The sequence below is a fragment of the Triticum aestivum genome, chromosome 3A (assembly GCF_018294505.1).
Source record: "Triticum aestivum cultivar Chinese Spring chromosome 3A, IWGSC CS RefSeq v2.1, whole genome shotgun sequence".
Classification (NCBI taxonomy): Eukaryota; Viridiplantae; Streptophyta; class Magnoliopsida; order Poales; family Poaceae; genus Triticum; species Triticum aestivum.
In genome coordinates this window covers 17,152,576-17,178,536 of record NC_057800.1, presented here as the reverse complement: position 1 = coordinate 17,178,536, position 25,961 = coordinate 17,152,576, and the positions used below count along the sequence as shown (strand labels likewise).

General features: G+C 45.3%; 2 pseudogenes; both read left to right on the top strand.

Moving 5' to 3' along the window:
- Window positions 1-7,044: 7,044 nt before the first annotated feature.
- On the top strand, window positions 7,045-9,809 carry LOC123056626 (E3 ubiquitin-protein ligase SINA-like 7; annotated as a pseudogene).
- A 1,673-nt stretch (window positions 9,810-11,482) lies between these two features.
- Window positions 11,483-15,279, top strand: LOC123056625 (E3 ubiquitin-protein ligase SINA-like 7; annotated as a pseudogene).
- Window positions 15,280-25,961: the final 10,682 nt, after the last annotated feature.

The window sequence follows — 25,961 nt, the reverse complement described above, 5'->3', positions numbered from 1 at the left end:
AAGAAAGGAGAAGAAGAGGAGAGGAAGAAGATGAGAAATAAATAAGAAGAAGAAAAAAAAGAAAAAGAAGAGGAGAAGAAGAAAGGAATAGAGGAGAAGAAGAGAAAAATAGAATTCTATTTTTCTCTTCTTCTCCTCTATTCCTTTCTTCTTCTCCTCTTTTTTCTTCTTTTTTTCTTCAATCTTCTCCTCTATTAATATCCTTTTCTCCTCTTTTTATTTCTTCTTCGTCTTCTTATTTTTATTGGATATGTCGTTGTCGATATACCCCGTGTCCCGATAACTTCAACACGAGGGGGGGGGGTTCGACCTACCCCCTCCCCGATAACATTATTTTCCCACGTATGTATGTCATCGTTGTCGATATAACCCCCTCCCGGATAACTTCGACCGGGATAACTTATACCACGGGAGCACCCCCCGGCCCACTCGCTCGACCAAAACTCTCGAGGACACCCAAACCCTAGAAAAATGATGTAGGTCTCCTACCCCTTCCCGCCGCGCCCCTACCCTTCAAGCGTTGCCGAGGCCACCCCAAACCCGGAATAAGCTAGGTCTACGTTTGCCACTAATATATCCACCTGCTGCCATGTTTGTGTAATAATTGCCATGTTGTAATATTTGCAGAAACAATGGAGCACGGACGAGACGAGGAAGCATAAGAGGTGTTGGGGGACATAATCTTAGCCGGAGGTGATGTCTTGTTGTATCTTAACGACAATGATGGTCTGGAAGAACAGGGTGAAGAAGAAGCAGGCTACGGTGATCGAAGAATGGAGGAGGAAAGACATGATTATGATGGCTCTGGTGACCCAATGCTGGTGCTAGAAGGAGCCCGTGGTGACGGCTCCGGTGACCGAACAGAGTCCGGCCAGGTAAATATATTAGTTAAGCCCGTGATGACTAGCTAATTGATGCATTCATTGTTTTGGTATGTACACATATTAATTAACTCTCGTCTTTCTTCTTTTTTCTAGCCCTCCGGATCGAGCACAACTTCGGTAAAGAGACGAGGCCCGAAGAAAAAGTTGCACTCGGATGAAAGGTTTGAGATCACAGCAATCGCGCACGATGGCATGCCGATTGAACCCATCTGGACAAAGGAAGCATTTGCTGCTCAGTGCGGGGTTCTTGTTAGGTACAAGATCCCGATCAGCATCCACCAATGGTATAAGCCTAAGAACGAAGACCCTGAGGTGTCTTATGTCAATGATATGCAGAAAGATGATCTTTGGACTGAGCTGAAGGCAAATTTCACCCTACCGCCAGAGGAGGATCCGGAGAAGCCAGTTATAGAGCAATTAATCAAGTCTCATGCTCTTAAGAAGATGGCAGACCTATTCAGGAGGTGGAAGAATGAGCTGAAAACGTTTATCGACAAAGAAGAGACACCAGAATTCATCGGCAAATATGAGAGATTAGAGATCACTTGCCCGCATTTGTGTCCCACAAGACATCGGAAAAGAGTAAGAAGATGTCGGCGACAAACAAGAAAAATGCTGTGAAGAAGAAGCTTCACCATCGCACGGGGTCAGGTGGCTACCTCAAAGCCCGGCCTAAGTGGGCCAAGGCTGAGAATGATCTGCTTGATAAAGAGATCGAACCAGATACAATGAACTAGACAAACCGTTGTCGTACTTGGTTCTTTGGGGCTGGTGGAACCTTGGACCCTGTATCAGGGAAGTGCATTTGGACGGACGAGCAAATGAGCATACCAGTCAAGAGGCTTAAGCACTATATCGATGCAGCGCAGCAAGGGACGTTCGTTCTAGATAGAGAGAACGACGAGCTCACAATGGCCCTCGGGAATCCTGAGCACCCTGGACGGACACCAGGAATGCCAGGCTCCATTCCATGGAAGGCTGGTTTTCCGGACGCAGGCGGTTACAAATGCCAGGAGAGGAGGAAAAAAGTGGAGCATGCCCAAATTCAGACGCTGAACGAAAGGGTTCAAGCGCTAGAGGAATGAGAAGTAGCTCGCAGCAAGTGACCTGCCGAAACTACCCCCGAAGCTACCCCTCCATCTCATTGGAGAAGCAGCGTGGCTTCCACCGAGCTGCTTCAGCCAGAGCATGTCTTGACGGCTCCTGCTAGCTACCCCGTGGATGCTATCACGGAGTCTCAACATTGACACCCTATGACGCAATGGCAGAACTTCAAAGTCAAGGCGACTGTCGGCTCTGTTCGACCTCCTGAACCCAGCGCAACTTTTCACTGTCGTCCGATTCCAGAAGGATATGCCAGGGTGATGGTGGACAAAATAACGGAGGGATGTGAGGACCTCCAGCTTGACTACCCTACCGGTGAAGGGGAGACTCGGCTGGGTTCTTGTCAATTGACTCCATGCCTATGGCGGAAGGAGCTCATCAACCTTCTGAACTGGACGCCTCCACCTGCTCCTCCTCCTCCTCCTCCTCCAGTGAGTCAGGGCACTCGGCCTCCTCCTCCAGCGAGTGATCAGGGCACTCAGCCTCCTTCTCCGGCGCGTGGCAGCACTCCGCCTCCTTCTCCGCCTGCGCCAGCACGCCCGAGCAGCCAACCTCCTCCTTCTCCACCTCGTCAGCAAGGGCGGAAGATACCCGCCGCTGCTCCGGCGCGTCGTAGTCCTTTTCCTCCGCCTTGTAAGAAAGGAAAGAAGACATCCCCAGCCGCTCCATCTGCTCTGCCGGCATCTAGCAGTACAGCCAGAGGCGGGAGGCAACACAGATTTGGTCCTTCTCTAAAGACTCCAGAGAAGTTACCATACGAGAGGACCCTGGAGGAGAATGCGAAGATCGCGCGAGCCGAAGTGACGAACTTCTTTGAAGGGGTGAAAGCAAAGAAACATCCACCTCCGGAGGAGAAGGTAGATCCGGTGAAAGCAAAGCGCACTCTGGCTGCCCTGAAAAAACCAGCAAAGTCTCCGCCGAAAGGCAACTATGAGCGCATTATTGCAAAGACATTTGTCGAAGCGGAGCGGTCGGGAAGTACTGTCAGTGATCAAAGGATAAAAGAACGACGAGCTGGGAAAAAAATGCCCAGCTCGGCGAACAAGCGAACCAATTGTGCCCCCCCCCCACCGCTCAAGGTGTCTAGCGACATCGTCGCTAATGATCCGAGGATGGTGGCCGGTTATAGCAATCTTGGAGATTATCTGCCCGACGATGTACATTATGATTTCTTGGAGGTGGAGGAACACAAATACGAGTACGGGAAGCCTCTCGTCAAAGATGAAAGATCTCTAACAACGATGATGCGAAGATTCCATGATTGGTACATGAAAACCTGCAGAGAGTTTGGGGGGAGGAATACTTCGACGCTGAGAGTTAGAGAGGAGCATGACCTTGTTGGAATTGAACTGTTGAATGTTCCATTTGAGGAGTTCTTCCAGTTTTTCAATCAAAAGGCCCTTGATAAAGCAACGGTAACTTGATACTGTCTGTAAGTAGTACTACTTCTGTCATTAAGTCTCTCTATATAGGTCAGCTCTTTCATTGCATGTATTTATAATTATCCTCACTATATTATGCAGATTGAAGATCGCCGAATTGAAAAAAAGACAAATCGGTGATATTGGGTTCAGTAACACAAATCTCATAGATGCAACTGAGGTTAAATATCGTGCCGAAGATACCGAGGCCAACTTGCTACGATCGTTGGTAATAAATGAAAACAAAGATATAATACTCTTTCCTTACAACTTCAAGTGAGTGTTACTGTCTTGTGCATATTCGATTTCCCTTATTAGTCCAGGTTATAGTAATGTAATTGATGAGTTATGCATGTGTGCGCAGCTTTCACTATATTCTCCTAGAGATTAAGCTTGAGCAGAGACTAGTAACCGTCTTAGACTCGAGACGAAAAGATCCCCAGGACTATGCGGACATGACTCAAATGCTCAAGAAGTAAGTTAAATCGATCATTATCCACCATATCAGCAACTTTGTTCATTTCCTGATATCAAGTAATTGTTTTCTTTGTCTGGCAGAGTTTGGAGAAAATTCACCAAAAAAGCTCCAGGACTGCCGAAGAAGCTGCAATTTAGACACCCGAAAGTAAGTATTATAGTAACATGTTCCGCGCATCTCCTAGTGATTCAAGCGCTAGTTTCATCAATACCATTTTGCATGCTTGCTTATCAGTTTGATTGACCTCTATTTCTTGTAAAGTGGTTGTGGCAGGAACAAGGGAATGATTTCTGTGGATACTACGTTTGCGAGTCCATCCGCCACACGACCTGTGAACGGGGGTACTCTAACGAACAATATGAAGTGCGTAAAGCAATAATATTCACAATTTTATTTTATTACCATCATTTGTGTTGAGTTTCATTTATTCATATATATACGTATTGACCCCCTTGTTCAAATTAGATGTTTCGGATGCGGGATGAACTCCTAGCACCAGATCATATGCGAGCAATTCAAGAGGAATTGGCGGCATTCTTCCTTGACCACGTGATCGCTGAAGACAGAGAATACTATGTGGACCCTATGTTCATATATAATTAGGAGATTATATTGTAAGAGATAATTATTGTATATATGTAGCCGGTAGTGTCGGATAGATATACGAGAACTTGTTGTTCGAGCAATCTCTCGGAGAAGGAGAGGTGGTCGATATCACTTCTCTCTGTATGCATATGTTCATGACGATCTTCTGTTTCCTTCATTTGCTTACTAGCTAGCGTGTCTAGTCCTCTCTATATATACGTATATATAGCGTCGACCAAGCACGGACATAAGAGAGGACACTTCTCTCTATTAATTAGCTAGCTAACACAATATATGAAACACCTACATTAAACCCCCAAAACCCCCAACGCCTCCCCCCTTTCAAAAAAAAAACAAAAACCCAAGCCCCTGAAATGCTGACGCGTGGATGCCTATTGGTCCCGGTTGGTGCCACCAACCGGGACCAAAGGCCCTCCTGCCTAGGCTCGGCGCACCGGCCACATGGAGGCCCATCTGTCCCGGTTCGTGTAAGAACCGGGACTAAAGGGCTAGGGCATTAGTAACGACCCTTTAGTCCTGGTTCACAAACCGGGACAAAAGGCCCTTACCAACCGGGACAGATGACCCTTTTTCTACTAGTGAATGGATTTAGATGGTAACTAAAAAATTGAACATACACGGAGTCTAAAAGAAGTTTGATGTGTTCTCTTCAATGTTCTCTACTCCCTTCCCACAGTCTACATCATTGCCACAAGGTAGAACATATCCTTGAATGACGAAATCGGTTGCAATTCTTGAGTGGACCAATCACGATACTCTTGGAGCATTTTTCAGGCAAGCACAAGAGGTGCAACTTCTTCAACTTCAGTTTGATTTAGTGACTGAATTCGGATTCTAGCCTTTTCTGAAAAGTGAGAATTAGAGTCTTAACCATACATGAATTATCAACATGTAAGAATTACTAGCATTAGCGACATCTAAGAATATTAGTATGTATGAAGACCGCATCTCAATGAACATGATATACACAAGTAGTAGGTACCTTAATAATTGCTTAGAAAGTAAATCATTTGGAGTTTAAGTTGAGCTATTACTTGTTTGCTAATATCAGTTTATGTTTACACAGTACTTTGACTTTGCTTGCATTATATTTTCAATAAGTTGGCATATTTTTGACATGTAAACTGATTTTAGTTGCACTACACACAAAAAAGGGTTAGGTGTGTGCTTTGAGAAAAAATGCCGCCAACTATTAACTCTTGTTTGTTTGTGTGCTACCATCCCAAGCCCCGATACTGTGGAATGACCTTCTCAAATACAAACATTCAATAAACCAATCAATATGTTACATTAATTTCCTTAACCTATTGATTGGCAGCGATCAGTAAGGCAGGATGGGTAGGCTACTTAAGATCATGAGGGGTATACGTACATATATTGGTTATGAACGTATTATATGAGAGATTGTGGACTTGGGCGAATGATTAATAATGTGTATCATTGTGTATATGTGTAGGTGAATGCTTTATATGATATAAATTTGTAGGGTTGGGTGCCTAATGAAAATAAACTTTCATGATCGAATATCAAATGGAAGCAGTTCTGAACTATAAACCTCTTTGAATGATATAGTATTCCAGGCGGTACAATATGGAAAACCGCTCGGATTGTAAAGCACTAGAAGCGGTTCTTCTTAGTAACCGCCAGGGCTGAAAGCATTTTAAGCACTTTGAGAATTGCCTTTCCATGGTTTGAGAGAGAATGGCAAAGCACCTCAGCTAATGTATCAATAGCGCCACCAAAACCCACTTATGTTGTAGTGGGGCCAATCTTGAAATGGGCATCACCAGTCTCTTCATATGTAAAAGGCTTTGTTAATTCTTCATTTATGTTTGCAGTGACCTTTATGACACTCAGGTTCAGATCATTATATCACTTATATAGCTCCTTAAAAACCTTCTCGCTTTGCCTTCCATCTCTTCTAGACATACCATACAACTGACATCATCCCTTTTAGTATGTTTTTTAACTTCATTCTATTTTCCTGCACGCGCCTTTTGGTGAAAGTAGAGAGTATTATGACCACGTTCTTTTTGTCATGTGATTCTCGACCTTTTCATCCAAAAACTTTCCTCCCAATGGGATAGGTCCTCAAATTTGCTCTTACCTTCTTTACTTCCTGAATGGAATCAAGTAGCCCATGCACGACCTATCTATTTCTTTCTTCACATACAAATGCTAACAACTCACCTTTCAAATGTTTCTTTAGTGTGTCCTTCAACTTCACATAGAAGTCTCCTAAATTGTGCTCAGTGGGTCCTTGATCCCACGTCTCCTGAATCACTCTTTCTAGGGTTGCCTACCTCACCTAGTGTGCCTCATATGTTGTCCTTGGCCCCTTTTTTATATCTTCTTTCGATGCCTCTAGCTCTAGTAGCACGACGCAATCTGAGATAGGAGTAACTAAGTATGTCACGTAGCTTTCTGGAAACAATGTGACCATTCTGGGTTGGCCACCTCTCATTTGACGCAAACTCTCACATTATTTTCCTTGACTTGCTTATTATCATATTATTATTTTCGACAAAGCAGTGCAATCCCTTCAATCGAAATGGCGGAGAGACAATGTGAGAGCAGGTCTCTAAATTTCATCATTAGTCTTTCTTATCTCCTAGAGCATGAGCGGCATTCTGACTATCACATGGACTCCATCATGTTTGGCTTGTTTCGTCTCAACAAAGTCCACATTTCATGCCTTTCTTGCACTCTCAGTTCTCGCATACACCAATGTGCCACACGCCGTTTCACACTCGAATGTCTTGAGTTGCACTTTAGTGCTTTCGTCCCACAGGGAATATACCCCCCTCATTTCTCCCTTCGATTCATCACAAAGTAATGGAAAAGCCCTAGCATTCACCTTAGATTTCGTACCCACTCCTTCTCCTTCCTCTTCTTTGAGAGAGAATTCATGTTTCAGGTGATGCAACTACACCATGCAGACCAAATCTTGAACTGTTCGGTGTCTCCTGAGCTCATGACAGTTCCAACATAAGATACGCATTTGGCCTAGTTGTGCTCCATAGGGGAGCCCACCAATTTGGCCAAGTCATATTCAATTGGTTTCTCATCTCTTTTCTTCAATCTCTTTGACTCTTGCAAGGAAGTATCCTCTCCATCTCCATGATCGGTCACCTACAGGTCTAATTCTACATCCTTGGCTTATCCATGAGCATCTATGCCTCATTATTCCTCACATTCCTCTCATACAACTCTAATATCATCACACGCTCCAAATCAGAAAGGTATCATAATCTTACTGAGAATAGATTATCCTCCATAGCCCTAAACTCTACTACCTGTGCCTGTTCCAAGCGTATATGATCTCTCTAGAGAACACGCCATGGCAGAACGTTCTGGTAGGAACCTTATCGAGCGCCATAATTCAACATCTTTCTATAAATCCTCTAGATCTTCCTCAAGGATGGTGTCCTCATCTTCGTCTTCCCTCATATTCACAAACCGGAAATTATCCGTAATCTTACCCGGAAGAGAGGTGTTTCATCCTTCCCATGACTCTAATCTCCCACTGCTGTGCAAATCCTCTAGAACTCCTTCCTTACCCAGTCCCTCGACCACCACCACCCGTCGAGTTTCATTACCACCATATATCAAAGCTTGGTTGGATGACTTCTTTTCGTGTATACAATCCTAAATATTGATATCTTCATGATACAATATCAGTTGAATAGCTAGTGTAGGTGTTTCTACCTTAACCTCCAAAAGAAGTATTATTCTCACAAAAGTTACAAATTAAGTATTTAGCATGTTTTTTAGGGAGAAGTATTTAGCGGGCGTTATGTTTTTTTGTTTCTTGAGAAAACAGCAGTTTTTTTGAGAAATAACAGCAGGTATTATGTGCGTGTACGTGTAGACATGTACTAGCTAGTAGTGCGTACTCGTCTCCTATTTGGGCCATTGCTCGGCCCAGCTTCTCACCTATCTCCCCTTTACTTCTTCTTTCGGCTCCCACCTACAACACCAGACAGAAGACCGAACAAAGGGGGACAAGATCCCAAGACAGAGAGAGGCGGCTCGCTTCCAGCAAGAGCAACCAGAAATCTGCGATCCGGCGGCTGGCCTCGCCGCCGCCACTGCTTTCGGCGGAAGCAGGGGAGGAAGCGATGGGAAAGCAGGAGGAGAGGGAGAAAGATGAGAGCGGTGTCAGCCAGAGGATGAAGGTTGGGGCGGCGGGCCCCATCTTCACCATGGACGACCTCAACGTCCTTGACTGCTCCGTCTGCTGCCACCCCCTGCGCCCTCCCATTTTCCAGGTAATATCCCTTGTGTTTGATTTGATCTCTGCTGGTTCAACTCAAGCCCTACGAGTAGGAGCTTCTCAGAGGCGATAGCATATCAATAGATCTGGGGAACTATCTGGGTGTCTTATAATATTTCGAAATTCGTTAATTATTAGATTCGATTACTATTATGATACTTCCAGTTCGTCTGACTTTGTCCGCAAACTGCAGGATTTTCCCGAAATTATTTATTTAGCTAGAATCGGATAGGGTGATTAACTGATTACAAGATTGTATGTTTTTGGATTGTAATTATTTAGTTGCAAAATTGCAAGTTAAGGTTGAAAATTCTGAATAATCAGAACAACATCACATCCGATGCACACATTATTAGTCCAAATGGCTAACAAAAACAGATCCTTGCAATTTTGTCATTAGCATAATTACTGACTCATATCATATGCACTGATTTGTTGTTTGTGTCGTCAGTGTTTGTATACTGTGGGTCATACCATATGTTCGTCTTGCCATGAAAAGCTCCCAGGCAAGTGCTGCTTCTGCTCCCTTCCCACCGTCTACAACCGCTGCCGCACGCTAGAAGATGTAGTTGAATCCCTCGAAGTTGCTTGCCCGAATGGATGCACTGCGAGGATAAAATACTACCAAAAACAAGAGCATGAGAAAGATTGTCTGCACGCACCATGCTTCTGTCCCATAGCCAACTGCAGCTTCAGCGGACCAACTGCAATGCTCCATACAGCGAGTGGTTCGGGATATATATGGACACCTTTTCCTGGTCTGCATGAAGCTGGAGTCCTTCGGTGGTGTCTTGAAGGTCTGCTGCGTCCAGCCTCACAATACTGGAATTAAGTTCAAGTGCGGTCTGGCATTTGTCATGCACTAAAACGGGCAATTCCCTCGCTACGGAGTTCCAAACGAGGAATACTAATCTGTATGCTGGGCTTCCCGATGATGGTTTCCCATTCCTTGTGCCGAAGGCTAGGTGTTGCTTCCAGGCCCCGCCGGTACAAGTGCAAGTGCCACAATCGTAGTGCAAATGGAACTCACACTACAATAGGCCCCATTTGCGGGTGATGGGGCACTCGGGGATCATTGCGTTTGACTAGTGACTATATCTGAATCTTTCAGCTTTGGCGAGGGCAATAGTGTTCTTTTGGTCTCTATTAGACATCCATCATATTGCAGGATGAGCACTATGTTTGTAGTTTTTTGGCAAATTTTTGCTTCAAATCATCGAGAATGAGCACAAACATACATTGTTGAACTCGATTTTTTCAGCAAACATGCATGACATGTGCACCATGTTTTGTTTTATCAGCACTTGAACCTGGATCGAACCATCATTATGAATGATCTACAAAAAGGTTTGATAGCGAAAATCTCCTAAGGCTTGCAACAGTGATTACATGGCCATGTTGCAAAAGCCTAAACACTGCATGGCCGCAACTCAGGAGATATCGAAATCCACTTCCGAAAGTGAAGCAAAGCATGAGCCAGGGCGACCTGGGCAACATGCTTTGATGATGATGGAATGGAAAGGCTGCACGATTGTTATGGAAATTCTGATACCAGTAGATTCAATCTAAGACGCGAGTCACTAGGTTGTTTGTTTAAAGCGATCAAATTGTTTGAATTCATAAAAAGTCTGTTTATTCTTTGCCAATTAGATCAACCAACTCTAATGGCTATTACTAATCTAGTACAGCTGCAAGCCATGTGGATTTAACACAAAGTACAAGAGATGGTTTTCTTAGATAGCATGTGATTTTAATAAAGTACATATTGATGATCGACCAAGTTATGCGGCTTTGTTAGCCAGCTAAATATCAGTACTATGACTATAGTTTATCTTGTTCTAACTTGTAAGAAGATGACAAGCTGGTTGAAGGTGGAATATAACATCTCTGTTGTCGAGACCATATTGCACTTTCAACATGTCTGCTAACACAACTTTATATGGAGCCTAGAAGCTTAACCTATCTTACTTTACCAGTAGCTATTTGTCAAATCTAAAATTAGATACAAAATTTGTTTTATCCACACTACAATCAGAATATGATTTGGACAGCATATGAAAGACAACCAAGAAATTACAGACGAGCAGAGGATAGTCTCGGAATTCAAGTGCATTTTTCTCGATGTACACAGTTTAAACAAGAGACACTCAAAAAGAAAATAAATTCTCATTAGCAGATGAGCTGGAAGTTTGTAAATCAAACTATGTTTCAATAAAGGTTTATGAAAAGCTAGAGTGATTCACCTAGGTTACCAGCGGACAGCAAGATACACCATGATGTTTACAACCATTTATCAAGTGCACACAGAAAGGATGTGAAAACCAGTGCACTGCTACAACATGGATATATATTTAGCCGGTCGGCTTTATGAAGTTTGACTTTAAACAAATCTTATATGCAGAGTAAAAGGAAATGGAGAGAGTCCCTCATATTTTGGGTATAATTTTGTTCATTACTATTAATCATCAAAATATGAGTTTTTCTAGAACAAAATATGAGTTAGTTAGCCCAAATAGTATATTGCTGATTCATATGATTATATTTCAAAAGAGTTTCCAAAGCATCTTCGGACTAACATGTGCAATAAAGCTTGATATGACGAAAGTCGACCGCGAAGGAGGTGTGGGAGTCCATCAAGGTTCGTTTCGTCGGCACCGATCAAGTCCGGGCGGTGCGGCTCGCAGCGCTTCGCGACGACTTCGATCGTCTGAAGATGGTAGATGGTGAGGATCTAGACGGCTACACCGGGAGGCTCGGTGCCATGATGGTGCGGTACGCGAACTTGGGGTCGATGCTCGATGACGAGGCGCTCGTGAAGAAACTGCTGGACACCGTCCCCTATCACTTGTACCTCATCGTCGCCGGAATCAAGCAGTTCTGCAACATGGCTGAGATGCCCTTCGAGGAAGCTATGGGGCGGCTCAAGGCATTCGATGAACGGACGCGCTGGCGCGGGTAGGACGGCGACGGGCGCGACGGCGAGCGGCTGTTGCTTACTGTTGCACAGTGAGCGGCTCTGCAGCGATGGCGGGGTGGAGGCGGACTCGACCACGACAATGATGGTGCTGGTAGCGTGGTAGCGGGTGGCGGCAGGAAGAGGCGTTGGCACTGCTACCATTGTGGCTAGGGCGGGCATTTTCGGCGCGAGTGCGTGAGGCCTCAGAAGCTGCCGGTGGCAGAGCGGGCTCTCATCAGAGAGATCGATGACAACGAGCCGGAACTACTCTAGGCCGCGACTTAGGGTGTGAATGTCAGCCAAATAATCCGCGGCTGTGGCTCGAATGTGTCGGGTGCGCGTGTGGGTGGGCACTGGTCGTGTCGGACATGTCGGGTCCGTGGTGTGTGTGTGCGTGAGTGCATGCATGTGGAGCACGGGGGTGCCTGTGTAGGAGTACACCATGCGTGTGTGTGTAGGGCCAGCCCGTTGTCAAGTCGCGTGGGGTGATCGTGGGAGATCGATTGGTGCTCGCCAGGTGCCGTGCGTGTCAGAGCGCGTCATGGGCATAAGCGGAGCGTGCAGATCACAGGCCGCGGGAAGAGTAGGAGGTGTGAGTTCGTGCCCTAGTGCCGACTCGGGTATAAAGCCAGTGCGGCCATCGTTGTAACGGGTGTGGGTGTTGAGTTCGTGCTCAAGAAATTACCGTTCGGGCGGCGGGCGTACGTGGGTCGGAAAACTCAGCGTGTCCACTATGTGCTCCTGTTCTTCCCTTCCTTCTTCTCCTCCCCGTCGTTTGAGCGCAGCAGGTGAGAGAGAGAAGTGTTCCATGGGAGGGAGGGAGCTAGGGCAAGTGCTTCGGCTGCAACAATCCTCCCCATCTTCATGACCCGTCACCTACATGTCCAATTCTACATCCTCTCGGTTATCTGTGCGCATCAATACCTCATTATTCCTCACATTCCTCTCATCCAACTCTAATATCATCACACAATCCAAATCACAAAGTCATCAGAGTTGTATTGAGAATAGATTATCCTTCATAACTCTACTACCCGTGCAAAGTTCCAAGCGTGTATCATCTCTCAAAAGAACAAGCCATGGCTGAACGTTCTCGTAGTATGAACCCATGAGAGCACCATAATTCAGCATCTGTCAATAACTCCTCTAGATATTCCTTGAGGATGGCGTCCACATCTTCGTCTTCCCTCAGATTCACAAACCGGAACTTCTCCCTCATATTTCCTGCACGAGGCGTTCCATCCTTCCCATGACTCTGATCTCCCACTGTCGTTCAAACCCTCTAGAATTCCTTCCATACCCAATCCCTCGACCGGCGCCACCAGTCGAGCTTCATTACTACCATATATCAAAGCTTGGTTTCATGTATACAATCCTAAATATGGACATCTTCATGATACAGTATAAATTGAATAGCTAGTGTAGGTGTTTCTATCTAAGCTCAAAAAGAAGTATTATTCACACAAAAATTACAAAATTAAGTATTTAGCATGGTTTTTTAGGAGGAGTATTTAGCAAGTGTTATGATTATTTTTTGAGAAACAGCAGTTTTTTTTGTTTTTAGTCGACATACAGGTGTTATGTTTTTTTTTGAGGTAAACATACAGGTGTTATGTGCGTGTGACACGCAGTAGTGTGTACGCATCTTCTAATTGGGACATTTCTCGGCCCAGCGTCTGACCTATCTCTCCTTTCCTTCTTTCGGCTCCCACCTACAACGCCAGACAGAAGACCGAATAAAGGGGGGACAGGATCCCAAGACAGAGAGAGGCGGCTTCTCTTCCAGCAAGAGCAACCAGAAATCTCTGCCTCTGCGATCCGGCGGCTGTCCTCGCCGCCGCCACTACTTTCCGCGGAAGGAAGGAAGGAAGCGATGGGAAAGCGGGAGGAGAGGGAGAAAGATGAGGGCGGTGTCAGCCAGAGGATGAAGGTCGGGGCGGCGGGCCCCATTTTTACCATGGACGACCTCGACTGCTCCATCTGCTGCCACCCCATGCGCCCTCCCATTTTCCAGGTAATATCCCTTGTGTTTGATTTGATCTCTGCTGGTACAACTCAAGCCCTAGGAGCTTCTCAGAGGCGATAGCATATCAATAGATCTGAGGAACTATCAGGGTGTCTAATAATATTTCGAAATTCGTTATTTACTAGATTCGATTACTATTATATTACTTCTAGTTCGTCTGACATTGTCCGCAAACTGTAGGATTTTCCAGAAATTATTTAGTTAATTAGAATTGGATAGGGTGATTACAAGATTGTATGTTTTTGGATTGTAATTTTGTAGTTGCAAAATTGCAAGTCAAGGTTGAAAATTCTGAACAATCAGAACAACATCACATCAGGTGCACACATTATTAGTCCAAAATTCCAAATGGCTAGCAAAACAGAGCGATGCGGTTTCTGCTTGTTAGCATATTTACTGATTCATATCATATGGGGCACTGATTTGTTGTTTTTGTTTCACCAGTGTCAGTACACTGTGGGTCATATACCATATGTTCGTCTTGCCATGACAAGCTCCCAGGCAAGTGCTGCTTCTGCTCCCTTCCAACAGTCTATAACCGCTGCCACTGGCTAGAAGATGTGGTTGAAACCCTCAAAGTTTCTTGCCCCAATGGATGCACTGCGACGATAAAATACTACCAAAAAGAAGAGCATGAGAAAGATTGTCCGCACGCGCCATGCTTCTGTCCCATAGCTGACTGTGGCTTCAGCGGACCAACTACAATGCTCATGGAGCATTTTTCAGGCAAGCACAATTTGCGCTCCCTGGAAGTTCCATACAGTGAGTGGTTTGGGATATACATGCACGTCAATGCTGATCCTCCCATATCAGCAACTGCTCTTGTTGGTCAGGATGGACACCTTTTCCTAGTCTGCATAAAGCGGGAGTCCTCCGGTGGTGTCATCAAGGTCTGCTGCGTCCAGCCTCACACAACTGGAATTAAGTTCAAGTGTGGGCTGGCATTGTCATGCACTCAAGCGGGCTATTCCCAGGTTACGGAGTTCCAAACGAGGAACACTAATCTGTATGATGGGTTTCCCGATGATGGCTTCCCGTTTCTTGTGCCGAAGATGTTGCTTCCAGCTGCTGGTACAAGTGACACAATCGTAGTGCAGATGGAACTCACGCCACAATAGGCCCCATTCGCGGGTGATGGGGCAATAGTGCATGATTGGGTTTGACTAATGACTAGTTCTGAATCTTTCAGCTTTGGAGAAGGCACCAGTGTTCTTTTGGTCTCTATTAGACATACATTCGATTGCATGCTGAGCACTATGTTTGTATTTTTGCCAAACTTTTGCTTCAAATCATCGAGATTGAGGACAAACATAAATTGTTGAACTCGATTTTTTTTCCAGCAAAGATGCATAACATGTGCACCATGTTTTGTTTTATCAGCACTCGAACTTGCATCGAACCATCTTTATGAATGATCTACAAAACGATTTGGCTGCAAAAATCGCCCAAGGCTTCCCGAGTCCAAATAGTGATTACATGGCCATGTTGCAAAAGCCTAAACACTTCATGGCTGCAAGTCAGGAGATAGCGAAATCCACTTCCAAAAGTGTAGCAAAGCATGAGCCAGGGCGACTTGCTGTTAAGGCAACATGCTTTGATGATGATGGAATGGAAAGGTTGCATCATTGGTAGGGAAATTCTGATACCGGTAGATTCAATCTAAGACCCGAGTCCCTAGGTTGTTTGTTTAAAGCGATCAAATTGCTTTAATTCAGAAAAAAAAACGTCTGTTTATTCTTTTCCAATTAGATCAACGAGCTCCAATGGCTATTTTTCATCTAGTAGTCCTGCAAGCTGGGTGGATTTAACACAAAGTACAACATATGCTTTTCTTAGATAGCGCACGCGTGATTTCTAAAAAGTACATATTGATGATCTTGTTCAGGAACCGGCAGGGGTGCTGCCTTTTCATTAAGAAGGGGGAAGTATGTCAGAGTGGCATATTTGTGGGAGGGGACATGTCGGAACCCCAAACAAGAAAACCACATGCCACTACTCTTGGTTCTGAAAGACACGAGGTCTAAAAGCTAAAGTCCATTGCAGGATGTCCTCGAAGGCAAGGTTGCGACCTTGATGTAAGTTATCCTCGTGCCACTAAAGATGCGGTGGTTCCTCTCCTGCTATGCATTCCACATGATGTATATGAGGAGGCCACTAAGACGTCTCCCCAATTTGGCATGGGAATCCTTGAGTCCACCCTCCCAACAATCGTCAATAGATGTATCCGCCAGGCAGGGGATATGCATGGCACCTGCCCGGGAAAACATAAGCTAACGAACGACATAAGTGGAGGGCGAGTCCTTGCATATGCTGAGCTGATAAATTGGGTCATGCACCACCCTCCCCCGGTAGAGCTGGACGATCTGCAGTCAAGATCGGAATGAACTTGCAGTGGGACCTAGAGAATTTCGCCAAGTTGGCGGAGCTCGAAGAATATTCCCCGATCGGAATCGAGACCCTGGAGAATAGTAATGCTGAAGCAGATCTAGGACAGTCGGGGAGACGATGGATCAAAGTCCGTGAACTCGATTAGATATGGTGGTTTGGCATGCACAAGCGGGCGACTGACAGAATCCAGTTGTCATTGAGGATCTTATTGTGCATGGTTCAGTTTATCCTCTTTGAAATGACAAAGAGTTGTGGGCAACAGCGAGAAAGGGCATCATGGCCGCTCCAATTATCATGCCAGAAGGATTGTTTCAATCCATCACCAAGGCAGATCTTCATGGAAGCCCTAAATAAGGCAATATCAGACGCATCGTCGAGGATCTGGGATCCATGCAAAGGGCGTCCAGGGTCGTTCCATTGAACGCACAACTAAGACAACCTCATGACTCTACCAAAGCACTCAAGATCCGAGATGTCAAGCCCCCCAAGGTCCTTGGGGTGGCAAACAGTTTTCTAGATGACAATAGAGTGCGCTCTTCTAGTGGTGTCTCTATCGTCACCTCTCCAAGCAAATGCTTGAGTGATCCGGTCCACCTTGTTGCGGGCCCACCTGGGAAGAGGGATATCAATCGCATGGAAGGTGGTTGTTGTGGTAAGGATGGTTTTGGCAAGGGTGACCCTACCGGCTTTGATCATCTATTTGCCCTTCCAACTGGGCACATGTGCCACAAAATTCTCGATGAGTAATTGCAGGGGAAGGAAATAAGAATGTCATGCACGTTGACTTCCTTGCAGCAACTGGGGAAGACCTCGGTCTTCGCAAGGTTAGTAATGAGGACACTCACATTTTAAAGCAGTCGAGGATGGAATAGATTGCAGTGAGCTTGTTCTTGTCAAGGTTGGCAAATATGCCTGTGTCCTCCGCATATAAGGAAATCCTACAACGTGCGTACTGGCTCTGAGTGGCATGAGAATGCCTGAGTCAGCGGCCAGGCAAATAAGATGATGCAACGGGTCAATTGCCATGATGAAGAGCGTGGGCGACAGAAGGTCCCCATGCCAAAAACCCCGTCGATGAGGAAATGGAGTGTTGGGGCTTCCATTGAAAAGGACACACGAAGTTGACGAGCCAGGTGATAGAAAAATCAACTCCCTCAAGCGTTGGCTAAAACTTATGCTGTCCATTCATCACTCACAAGAGTGTAGGGGATCAGTTGTAATCTTTTTGATAAGTAGGAGTATCGAACCCAACGAGAAGCTAAATATAGATCGAATTAATATTCTCTCTAGTTCTATCAATCACTAATACAAATCTACGCACACTTAATGAGCTTTGCAATAATATAAAGAGTTAGGTGTTGTTTTAATAAAAAAACAATAAAGTAAAGGGTTTTGGAAGAACAATAGAAAAATAGATTTTCCTTGCGGAATTGGATATGAAACAGTAGTGATAATCATCATACTTATGCGGGAGAGGCCTAAGCTAACATACTATCCGTACTCGGAACATACATCCTTATGATTAGAACTCTAGCAAGCATGTGAAATTACCAAAGATTCACTAACACCCCGTTCGGATGTTGATATTGAGGCCCAGATTTTGGCATTGGCATTAGATATCCCGAATATCTTTGTTTGGATGGCCATGGAATTGACGCTCGGTATTAGCCCAAGATATTCGTCGGCCTACTTTCCCTCCCCGCTCCTACTATCCCGAAATCAGAGGATCCTACCTCGACTTCGTTCTGAATTCGGGGATCAAGTGCCCCACTTACCGGTTCGTTCGCCCCTCAAGGAAAACGCAGAAGCAGCGCGCGGAAGGAGGAGATGAAGGGATGCGAACAGCGAGCTCCCCGGCGGCACAGGTGCCTCTCCTTCCCTCTTCCTCCGTCAAAGGTGTGCCTCTCCCCCTCTCTCATTCCCTCACAGGCACCTCCGGCGCAGGCTCACAACCCACGCCCCCACCCCACCCCACCTACGACGCACAAGCACTACGGCGGCGGCGGCCGCCTTGCCTCCCATGGCGATGGCTGCATCTCTCCCCGCCCCCATGGCTGCTGCTGCTTCTCCATGGGCACTATCCCCTAGCCCCCCATCTCAGGAAACCCTAGAATCTTCTATTCCCTTCTAATTTCTATGCAATATTCATCCTGTTACAAATAAGCAATTCCAGTGTAGAGAATGACCATCCAAACAAGCTTGAGAAATGAACCCCTTATGCAAATTCCAAGTGTCAATTCCGTGCACATCCAAACAATAGAATTCGGATTCAATATCAATATCAAAGTCAAGCAGAATTGATATTGGGGCCAATTCAATACCATGGCCCTCAATATCAACATCCAAACAGAGCATAAGGTAAAACCCAACCATAGCATTAAGTTCTAAGGTCGCATTCAATTCCATATGCAACAACTCACGAACTGGGGTTTAGGTTTTTATCACTCCTACAACCCACCATAAGAAAAACAATCACATATTGCACACCCTATAGCAAGAATCCCACACGTGTGCGGGAAACAATGGGTAGCATAGGATATCAACAGAATAACATACCACTCATATCAACCATAGCATATCTCAATTAGTCCATAGGACAAATAGATACTACTTAGACATAATAGAGATGCAACACATTATTTGATAATAATATATAGCATCAAACACCCACTACTAGAGAAAATCATAGCGGTAGCGTGGGTTTAACGCCTAGCAGAAGCGCGGGTGCCTGCCCTACTGCTACGGTGCTACATCTAACATTTAGTAGTTGCGCGTGTCAGCCACCGCTACTGCTATCCGAGTTTAGCAATAGCACTTTACGGAGAACCTCGCTATTGCTAAAAGCTACATCGTGCCTGTTCTGGACGCACTACTGCCAACACAACGTTGCTATTATTATTTTCTTTACTTTTTTCTACAACATATTTACTCTGTTTTTATAGGTTTTATACAATAGTCTCTATCATATCATACACATAATAGTCTCATCATATCTTACATATACAAATAGTCTCATTAAATCATGTCATCATCATACAACACAAATGATGTCCCTTATCATCATCGATCTCGAAATAGCGATACAACTTCTGATATTTCTCAAATACATGCAACTACGTCATTATCCCATACACATGTTTCATCATCCATCTATACCATGATATAGAAGAGAAGACCTATCACTATGAGCAAGAGCGGAATTATGCGGTACATGAGGCGTCAGTTCTGTTTCCTCTCTCGCGCTAGTGAGAACCTCAAGTAACTAACTTCCGCTTCTTCTCTCCTATCGAACCCTTTCTGGCTACTACCCGAGAACCCTTACACTAGGGCCTGACACTTTGGCCACTCGTCATAAATTCCCAGAACCCTCTGTATGTACATGACATAGCACTTCTTCGCCATCCAGGACATATGTACCTGTTAGAGATGCATCTTCATCAAGTGAATTCAACAATAGTATGCAACATAATATACTTGGGCAACAAGAAGAGAAAGAGTTAGCAAAAATATGCAACATAGAGTAAAACATAATCAACGCAGGTTTATCGTAGCCAAACTAATTAACTAGATGTACACAGGTTCATCATACACAAACTAATTAACTACCGTTACGAAAGTTCAGCGGGACCGTTTACATCACAAAGTTTCATCGCTATAGAAAGTACTAATTCAACCCACACATCATCATCAACATCATAAATCACTGCAAGTTCCATCCGTCCATATTTGGGAGGATGCACCATAGCTTCTTGAACGGTGTCAGGTCCAAACATTATAGGCCTCTATGAGTTCGGATGTCAGCTCGTGATATAGGGTAGTGGTGGAACATCCCCTTCTCTTCAGCAATTTCATTCATGATGATCATTGCAATGTCCTTCTGCATGCGAAAGAAGTCATCCTTGAGTTTATAATCTGGTTTGGCTCCTAAGGATTCTGCCCATTTGCGGATATGGTCGTCATTTCTGGTTTACATGTGAATATGTTGGCTTTCCCTTCTGAATCCATCATGAGATGGAGGACGTAGAATCCATCATTGTTGCCAACTGCTATGAGCGACTGCGGGAGCAGGCGTGGATGCGGGAACATGTGCGGTTGCGAGAGCAGGCGATGGTGCGATGTTCACCGAGTTACTCCCGACAAAGATGGGAATGGGAAAATCCTTTACTATTTTGTCTCGATTTTGCTTCGTCCAGTCGATAATAGCCGGAATCAAGGTATTAACCGAAGCTATGAAATCATTTCTCCAGGCAGCTATACCTACATTGACTGCCTGGTGGACCAACTCATCTTTGGCCACTTCTGCGGCCTCAACTTCTTTTCTCTCGGCCTCAGCTACATTTCTCTTGACCGCAAGCTTCACCTTCTCATCGATGTTCACCTAACTGAACTTATTTTTCTGCCTTTTGTCCTACCTACATTGACTGCCTGGTAGTACTTTCATGTGGCCCCATCTCCGACGCTGTGCACACATCCAAAGTTGTGAATGTCGCAACATTTTACGTCGCTGGTTGTAGCAATTGACCTCGGCTATTCCATCAAATGACATTGCAGGATCCATCATTTGGGATGCCGGCTGCAACACCTTATCATCGCCATGGCTGTCGCCAGTCGTAGTAGTGATAGCCACCGGTTTCTACAAATTGTGTCGCCCATTGTAGCAAACAACATCGCTGACCCCTTCCATCAACCTTGTGTTCCAGGATTTCTGTCTCACTAGTTCCAGCAGACACCCTCGCCAGTCGCAGCATGCGGCCATAGCGGTTGCAAGTCGCAGCCCATGGCCTCTGCCCACTGCCAAAGAGCCCGCAAGCCATTTCCGCAGAATGTAGCACACAACCATACATGTCCCATCAACAATGTGCGCCAGTCACAACATTCTTGGATGTCCTAAAACTCCATGACACATACCAGCGACTAGGGAGGAGGAGGAAGCGGCGAGCATACCCCACGCTGTGCGGTTTCACCTAGCTCAGGCTCGCGGCGTCTCCTGGGGAGTCTGCCTCTTTCCAACATTGCATGCCAATGGGTGTGGGACGAGATTTGTGGGCAGCGCAGTGGCATGTTGTCAGCGATAGAAGGGGTTGCGATGGCTAGAGCACCGGGGAAAGAGAAGAGACAGGGTGAGGGGAAAGATAAAGAGGTGTGGCTGTGCTTCGTCTCTAGAGGCAGGAAATAAGGATGAAGGGGAGGAGGGCGGCGCATGGGCCGTGTTGTTGGGAACGTAGTAATTTCAAATTTTTCCTACGCACACGCAAGATCATGGTGATGCATAGCAACAAGAGGGCAGAGTGTTGTCCACGTACCCTCGTAGACCGAAAGCGGAAGCATTAGCACAACGCGGTTGATGTAGTCGTACATCTTCACGATCCGACCGATCCAAGTACCGAACGCACGACACCTCCGAGTTCAGCACACATTCAGCCCGATGACGTCCCTCGAACTCCGATCCAGCCGAGTGTTGAGGGAGAGTTTCGTTAGCACGACGGTGTGGTGACGATGTTGATGTTCTACCGACGCAGGGCTTCGCCTAAGCACCGCTACAATATTATCGAGGTGGACTATGGTGGAGGGGGCACCGCACACGGCTAAGAGACGATCAACTTGATCAACTTGTGTGCCTAGAGGTGTCCCCCTGCCCCTGTATATAAAGGAGCAAGGGAGAGGCGGCCGGCCTAGGAGGAGGGCGCGCCAAGGGGGGAGTCCTACTCCTACCGGGAGTAGGACTCCTCCTTTCCTTGTTGGAGTAGGAGAGAAGGAAAGAGGAGGAGAGGGAGAAGGAAAAGGGGGCTGCACCCCTTGTCCAATTCGGACCAGAAGGGGGGGGGGGGGGCGCAGGCCTCCTTCCTTTTGGCCTCTCTCCTCTATTCCTGTATGGCCCAATAAGGCCCATACACTCCCCGGCGAATTCCGTAACTCTCCGGTACTCCGAAAAATACCCGAATCACTCGGAACCTTTCCGAAGTCCGAATATAGTCGTCCAATATATCGATCTTTACGTCTTGACCATGTTGAGACTCCTCGTCATGTGCCCGATCTCATCCGGGACTCCGAACTCCTTCGGTACATCAAAAAATATAAACTCATAATATAACTGTCATCGTAGCGTTAAGCGTGCGGACCCTACGGGTTTGAGAACTATGTAGACATGACCGAGACACGTCTCCGGTCAATAACCAATAGCGGAACCTGGATGCTCATATTGGATCCTACATATTTTACGAAGATCTTTATCGGTCAGACCGCATAACAACATACGTTGTTCCCTTTGTCATCGGTATGTTACTTGCCCGAGATTTGATCGTCGGCATCTCAATACCTAGTTCAATCTCGTTACCGGCAAGTCTCTTTACTCGTTCCGTAATATATCATCCCGCAACTAACTCATTAGTTGCAATGCTTGCAAGGCTTAGGTGATGTGCATTACTGAGAGGGCCCAGAGATACCTCTCCGACAATCGGAGTGACAAATCCTAATCTCGAAATACGCCAACCCAACAAGTACCTTTGGAGACACCTGTAGAGCACCTTTATAATCACCCAGTTACGTTGTGATGTTTGGTAGCACACAAAGTGTTCCTCTGGTAAACGGGAGTTGCATAATCTCATAGTCATAGGAACATGTATAAGTCATGAAGAAAGCAATAGCAATAAACTAAACGATCAAGTGCTATGCTAACGGAATGGGTCAATTCAATCACATCATTCTCCTAATGATGTGATCCCGTTAATCAAATGACAACTCATGTCTATGGTTAGGAAACATAACCTTCTTTGATCAACGAGCTAGTCAGGTAGAGGCATACTAGTGACACTCTGTTTGTCTATGTATTCACACATGTATTATGTTTCCGGTTAATACAATTCTAGCATGAATAATAAACATTTATCATGATATTAGGAAATAAATAATAACTTTATTATTGCCTCTAGGGCATATTTCCTTCACGTGTGGCATAGTTGGATCCTACAGCGCATGTGGCAAAGGCACAAACAACCGGCTGAGAATGCAGTCGGACGCTCGAAGTAAAATGTTTTCTAATGGACTATTACAAGTTTATGAGCGACAATTAGTGTGTGGAGCTTGGGATCTTTAGCTGGCTTAATTATACAAGTAATTATCCAACCAAAAAATCCATAGATTTGATTTCTTTTGTATGATACACGTGGAATTTTAAATCGATGGGCATATGGAAGGTACCTCATTGCCAATACATACTTATCTAGTCGACTTTCAACTAGAATAGGACTAGGGATGGAAAATAGGGGATTACTGAGTTTAGGCTATGATAGTAATTTACACAAGTATACCACTCGGAACTTGTTAGGCCAGGATATCCTATCATACATGGTACATGGTGGTTTCAAACACTTCATTCACTAGGGGACAAAACTTGTTGAAGATGTAATGTCGATTCCATCGGGGTGGGTTGGTATATACATCATGTCACATCCACATCATGTCCTTGTCACCCTATCCACCCTCATCTTCATGTAGCTTCTCTGTCATTGGCCGGGAGCTCTGGATTGCGATGCTTGCTCTTGGTTCGATTATTAGATCGCCAACTTGTTATGTGGGGCGAGGATTGTGCCCATGGCCTTCCAGACTATAGGTTGGGGGCTCATGGCGGCGGAAGAAGGGCTTCTGGTGGATATATGAAGGCGCACAGGGAGATTGAGGTGCGTGGAGCCTTGGATCCACACCTTGCATGTTGTTGTCAAGCGAGCGATGTCTGACACCTTAGGGCATCATAACCTCCTTGAAGGTCTTGTCAAGGGTAAAACTCCTCACTAGTTGTGATAGATCGTTTTAGTTATGCGACACTCAACAACATGGTGGACATAATTTGTTCCGGGGTGAAAACTTGTATGGCGGTGTAGTGGATCGGACGGTGGCACACATGAGAGCCACTTCCTCTAGGTGTTGTTGAGAGCCTACTTCCCCACCCTTGATGTATACCATTGCTAGTCAAAAGGAGGTGCATTGGCTAGATATGACAATGTATCTTCTAGTGTGTCCCCGGGAGACTGTGCCTGGTGGTTACATAATCTAGTGCGTCACCATAGGTTAAGGATCCCTTACTCTCTCGGTTTGCGGGTCGATACCCTTTGATCCATGTCGAGGGGGAAGGTCGTCTCTCTCCAGCGGTGGAGTTCCCCCATCTAATATTTTTTCTGATTGAGGCAATTGTTGGCAACTTGGATTTTTATGTTCTTCATTTTTTTTCTTATTTCGGTCACATGTAGTGATGCGTAATACATGTACATCTAATCCACACATTCAAAAAAAAATAAAAAAGTGTTTTCCCCCTCGCCTCATCACACTTAAACATGATGTGGATTTTTAGCTGGGATTTTATTCATCATTTAACATGATAGGAATATGCTACGTCTTGAGCTTGCGTTGGTTTTCCCCAAAGGGGAAGGGATGATGCAGCAGAGTAGCGTAAGTATTTCCCTTAGTTTTTGAGAACCAAGGTATGAATCCAGTAGGAGGCCACGCTCAAGTCCCTCGTACCTGCACAAAACGATAGCTACTCGCGACCAACGCGATTAGGGGTTGTCAATCCCTTCACCGTCACATACGAGAGTGAGATCTGATAGATATAATATTTTTGGTATTTTTGGTATAAAGATGCAAAGTAAAAAGTAAAGGCAAAGTAAAAAGCAAAGCAAGATTAAACTGATGGAGATTGATATGATGAGAATAGACCCGGGGGCCATAGGTTTCACTAGTGGCTTCTCTCAAGAGCATAAGTATTCTACGGTGAGTGAACAAATTACTGTTGAGCAATTGACAGAATTGAGCATAGTTATGAGAATATCTAGGCATGATCATGTATATAGGCATAACGTCTGTGACAAGTAGACCGAAATGATTCTGCATCTACTACTATTACTCCACTCATCGACCGCTATCCAGCATGCATCTAGAGTATTAAGTTAAAAACAGAGTAACGCCTTAAGCAAGATGACATGATGTAGAGAGATAAATTCATGCAATATGAAATAAACTCCATCTTGTTATCCTCGATGGCAACGATGCAATACGTGCCTTGCTGCCCCTTTTGTCACTGGGAAAGGTAACCGCAAGATCGAATCCAAACTAAGCACTTATCCCATGGCAAGAACTACCAATCTAGTTGGCTAAACCAAACGGATAATTCAAAGAGACTTGCAAAGATAACCAATCATACATAAATGAATTCGGAGAAGATTCAAATATTATTCATAGATAGACTTGATCATAAACCCACAATTCATCGATCTCAACAAACACACCGCAAAAAGAAGATTACATCGAATAGATCTCCACAAGAGAGGGGGAGAACTTTGTATTGAGATTCAAAGAGAGAGAAGAAGCCATCAAGCTACTAACTATAGACCCGAAGGTTTGAGGTAAACTACTCACACTTCATCGGAGAGGCTATGATGATGTAGAAGCCCTCCGTGATGACGGCCCTCTTCCGGCGGAGCTCTAGAACAGGCCCCAAGATGGGATCTCGTGGATACAGAAAGTTGCGGCAGTGGAATTAGGTTTTTGGCTCCTGTTCTGATCGTTTGGGGGTACGTATGTATATATAGGAGGAAGGAGTACGTCAGTGGAGCACCGAGGGGCCCACGAGGCAGGGGGCGCGCCCTAGGGGGGCGCCCCCACCCTCGTGACCTCCTCTTTTGTTCCATGGAGCAGGGTCCAAGTCTCCTGGATCATGTTCGGTGAGAAAATCACGTTCCCGAAGGTTTTATTCCGTTTGGACTCCGTTTGATATTCCGTTTCTTTGAAACACTGAAATAGGCAAAAAACAACAATTCTGGGCTGGCCCTC